The 5,079-nt window shown below is 51.6% G+C and overlaps 1 non-coding gene across 1 annotated transcript; it reads right to left on the bottom strand.

Moving 5' to 3' along the window:
* Nucleotides 1-563: 563 nt before the first annotated feature.
* On the bottom strand, nucleotides 564-640 carry LOC139001485 (small nucleolar RNA SNORD112). Its single transcript, XR_011470052.1, has one exon. It is a non-coding gene; the product is annotated as a small nucleolar RNA SNORD112 (small nucleolar RNA).
* Nucleotides 641-5,079: the final 4,439 nt, after the last annotated feature.

Genomic DNA, 5,079 nt, shown 5'->3' with positions numbered 1-5,079 from the left:
AGACCACTCGGTGAAAATAAACTTTCCAAACTGTTTAGCCCAGCAACCCCACCTCCGAGAACTAGTGGGGAAGGAACCGTGTTTACAGATTTCGCCGCAGCAGTGCTCCCTGCCGGGTCATTCACAACAAAACAAAACAACACAACACAAAACGGGACCCACGGAGGTTCTTCTGCGCGGGCTGCAGTGGAGCGGGATCACATTAATTAAAACCTTGGTTCGTGATCTGCCCTCATTTATCTACGCCAGGAACACTTGCATTTTATGTATTCATGTTTGTTTATTTTCTCATCTAATATAACAAGCACCCATGAACCTGTCGGCCACCCCAACGACGGGGACTTGGACCAAAGCTATTGTGTATGTGCACGCGTGCACGCGCGCGCACACCTACACACAGACACACACACATATATGAACACACACACACACACACACACACACACCAATGCAAACACGGCTGGGATTTTCGACAGGAGAGTCCGATCAGCCGTGGTGCGTGCATCCCCCAGAATATTAAACAGCTCTTAAAAGGCATGAAAGAGCCAGCCCCATTGTCCCCTAATGGACCCTGGTGTTTTGTGCAGGCCTAGATTCATCATGATCTTTTGTTCATAAACACTTTCTCATCACTGGTCGGGGCATGTCCCTGTTTTATGCTAATGTATGCATTCATATATTCATCTGTAATAATGCCATAAACGCTTGGGAGCCCACTCCCCAAATCCAGACATTAGCAATTACTCACACCTGCCTCCACTCCCCGTCCCCACGGGCTGAGGACTGAGAGCTTTCGTGGCAGCGGGGAGGCGGTTAAATAAACTCCGGTGTGCACGGCTCCGGGGAGCCACCGTGTTGTTATAAGGAATGGCGTCGATCTTTATCATTTCCAAGCAGATTCCTGGGTGAAGAAAAACGAGCTGCGCAGAAAGGAAACGTACGGGATGATATAGTTAATGCAAAAAAAATAAAGAAAATCATGCACTTCAGAGTTCAATTTCTATCCATATGCAAATGCACAGAAAAATATCTGCGACCATAACCCTGAAACCCGTAACAGCAGCAGCGAATGGGTGGGGGTGGGGGAGCTAGGGTGGAGGGAGGGCTTGGAGCTGGCTTTTGCTTTTATCGGGAACGTTCATTTTCAGTTAGGAGTGTATTAATTATCAATGCGTTTCTCCCATAATTAAAATAACCAACATTTTTGTGAGTGGGTTATTTTAAAATACAAAAGGGAGGACATTTTGGCTGATGGAGCAGAAGTGGTCATGTATCCCCAAAACAAGTTCTGCAGACACAGGGGTTCATTTTATCCCTTTTTTAGTTTCCTGTGCTCTGAAGCTGGAGCCGGGGGCCTTTGAGTGGTGTGTCAGTGACTGGAGGCCAGCAGGTGTGCGCCTGCCGCAGGCTGTGCTTTCACCCCCGCCGGCCCCCAGGCCCCCCAGAGCTGCCCAGCGGGTGTCTGCAATGCACCCATTGGGGAGTACATTTTTAAGAGGCCCTGAAAGCTAATGCCCTGGCCCGTGTCCTCGGGATTAGCTAACTGGAACATGAATGTGACATGAGATCGGCCGGGGAGAAGGGGACATGGGCCTCTGGGGAGCAGCAACCACGCAGCTCACAAGCGTCAACAGCCGAGTGGCTTGCTGGCAAGGAGCCGGCCTTGCTGGGTCCCCCGACAGCTCGGTCCCCATGCAGAACCCACAGCTGCCATGTTTTCTCCCGTTCTAACCCAGAGGGGATGTGGCTGAAGGACACAGGTATTTCTAACGGCTGGGTTTCATGAGAATGGGGGCGACCTTGCAGGCCTTTGCCCGCTTCACGTCTGCGGTAGGACATGGCACCCCTCTCAGCTGTCTCAAGCATGGGGCTGCCATGCGCCACGATGAGCCCACTGTCATCTACAGATAAAGACAGACTGAGGCCCCGAGACCCCAAGGCCACCACACTAAGCCAGCTTTGAACCCAAATGAGTCTGAACCCTCCTGCATCTGCACATAGCAATTTCTGGGTTCATCGGGTAGAGTCCCTCCTCCTATACAGATGGGGGCCTTCTAGAATGTTCCTCCCCTCTGTCCGGCTCTGCTGCTTATTACGTAGCGTTTTTTTTCTGGGAGAGGCCTGCCCGTCCAGTGTCTGAAATTGTTTCTTAGATACAAAATATATTTATAATAAATAAAAATAAAATGCCATACCCAGATTGAAGTTACCTGTACCACCTGCAGACCGGGCACTTTGCTGTGAAGACGGCCAACTCCTCCTACGGAAATCTAGGCACTGTCAATCAAGTTATTAGTTGATGCAAGAGAAGTCCCTGGGGACCCAGGCGGACCCTCCTTATCCTGTTCCCCTTGTTCCTCTGGCTTCTACACAAATGAGAAGGGCTTTGAAAGGGACAGTTAGGGGACAGGGAATAAACCATCAAAGTAAGAATCATTTTTCCGTGTTGAGTACCTACTGCGTGCCAAGCATTTCTTGTTATTTCATTTAAGGCAGCAAGGCAACACTTGAAGCAGGAGGAGGGGGACCTATAGTCACTGGTTCAAGGTCACTCACTCCTCCCAGGGGGTCATGCCCTCCCTGACCCTGTGCAGGCCCCATAAGCCCCAATCACAGTTGTCAGCACCTTTTCATATCAAAGTGAGAGATTTTAACACCTCCCTTGATTATCTATGACAGGCAGAGGAATTGCATGGTTCTGGATTTTTTACTATATTGTTTTTAAGACTGTAGAATCCTCAAGGCCCCTACCTCCCCAGAAAGACTGTTAAGTGTAACAAGCATACATACTCGTTCTGCTGGGAGGTCAGCGTAGGAGGTCCTCATACCACTCTGGGCAGGTGTGCCGCAGCCTGGCGCCTCAGGAACCCACCGACTCGCTGCCCTCCGGGGGGCAGCGAGCCTCGGCTGTAGAACCAAAGGCTCAAGTTAGTTCCATTCTGAAGGGTTCACATATTTACAAATTGTTCAAATATTTAAATCAGAAAAAAAATAAATCCTTTTCAGACCTTTGATTCCATCCCGGGCCAGGCATCTGCTCCCTTCCTAGGAGAAAGCCACCGCCTCGCCTCTGGCCACCTGGGAGGGAAGAGAAATTACTCATGGGTCCAACCAGGATGCAGCCCACCTGTCCCAGCCACCACCGCAGCCTCCTCCTCCTCCTCCTCCTCCACCGGCCCCATTGCTACCAGCAGCCCTACTGTGTGCTGAGGGACTGTGGGCAAAACACTATGAGGGTCCCCCAGGGTGTAGGAGGGGTTCTCAGGTGAGGGTGGGGCCACTAGCCTGGAAAGATGCTACTTACAACCACCTTGGAGTCAAAACTCAGGGAGCTTAGAGTTTCACTCAGAGTTGCGCCAAGGCTGGGCCCAACTCACAAGTTGGCTGGGCCCAACTCTGAAGGGCATTCGCTAGAGAGAAAAATGGGGTCCAGCAAGAACAAGGGGCTGGGGTAACAAAGGTAACACCTTCACGAGTTGTTATAAAAAGTAAGAGAATTAAAATAGTGCCCTGGCCTGGCTGGTGTCGCTCAGTGGTTGAGCATCAAGCCATGAACCAAGAGGTCACAGGCCCAGGTTACCGACTCAATCCCCAGTAGGGGTCATGCAGGAGGCAGCCAAAGAGATAGATGTTTCTATTTATCCCTCTCTCTTCCGCTTTCTCCAAAATCAATAAAAACATATTTGGGGGCCAGGGGGCGCGGAAACACTACCTGCCACATAGTAAGCACTCAAGCAATCCCACGGAAAGACCCAAATGCAGCCATGTGGGGAAAGGGGGGTTAATGATACAGTCACGTGAGAAAAGTTCCGCATACAAATTTTAAATTGTCCTGTGGAAAATGCATGCTTGTCACACAGCCCGGACTTCCATATTAAAGACATTCATTTATCCCATAACTTTTTAGAAAGAAGCGCGGTTCCTGTCAACCAGACGGGAGCCCATCCGCTGACTACAGTGACTACTTGCATCAAAGGTAAGACTTGGGCCGGAGGTCCCATGCTGACCTCCCCCCAGGGCCTGGGGGTGGGGGGATGGGCACTTAATGGGGTGGGCTGGCCATTAGGAAGAAAGGTTAAAGGGTTCGTGTGGTTCTCAATATCTCTGTTCAAATACTTAGGCGGCTATAACTAGCAGGTCCTGGGCCAGCTGTCCTGTCCCTCCTCTGACAACCAAATTAGCCAAAATGAATTGGGAATGACCCCATGAGCCTTTCGGTAAGATAGAGGCCGACACTGAGACCCCCACTCCTCTGGTCTGGTCTCCCAATCGACTACGAGGCTGATCATGGTGACCATGGAATGAAATATTCCTATATTCCTCTCTGGCCCCAAATGGCCACTGCCAACCCCTTGCGGGGTGGTGTCTGCTCCTGTCCCCTCCCTCCATCAGGGGAGAGAGGAAAGCTGGGGTTTGAATGCTGCCCCCGCCTCTTCCTTCATGAATTGGGCCTGCTGCACCCCTCCATTTAATGCTGGGAAACAGGGAATAAACCACCTTGTAAGGAAAGCAGTCACTAACGGACTGAGTGGTGAGGGTCCTGTCTGACACCCAGCAGATGCTCAGGAGACATTAGTTTTAACTAAAAAATCGAATTACCTCTGTCTGGACATCACGTGCCTCCTGCATCTGCACAGACCACCCTCCCCAGCCTCATCACCAGCCACTTAGCGCTGGGGGTGTTCACTAGTTGTTTCGCCCCCTGGACTCGGTTCACTCCTTGTCAAGGCAGGCCAGTGAAATAATTAACGTCGGCACCATGTGTGAAAATGCTCTCTGATTCTCGTCCGCTGCAATTACAGCAGATGTTCGCAAAGTAGTGACACGGGAGCCCTAATGATGAAACAGGCCCTTACTGCTCCCATCTCCCCTGGGAGAGAGGTGCTCCTCCGTTTGTAAATGGGCGCCCTGAGCCTGGCCTCTGCGCCCACTCAGGCGGGCCCTCCTCCCACGGGCGCCCGGCTCCTAGCCTGCTGCTCCTGGCCACCAGAGACACCACCAGACTCCACTGAAACCGCTCCCGCTAGAAGACACCACCAGCTGGTGCTCTCCACAGTCGCTTCCGTGTGGGGGCCTCTA

Source organism: Myotis yumanensis, unplaced genomic scaffold (assembly GCF_028538775.1).
Source record: "Myotis yumanensis isolate MYYU_CA2020_CCGP unplaced genomic scaffold, mMyoYum1.0.hap1 SCAF_1, whole genome shotgun sequence".
Classification (NCBI taxonomy): domain Eukaryota; kingdom Metazoa; phylum Chordata; class Mammalia; order Chiroptera; family Vespertilionidae; genus Myotis; species Myotis yumanensis.
This window is presented reverse-complemented; position numbering and strand designations above follow the sequence as displayed.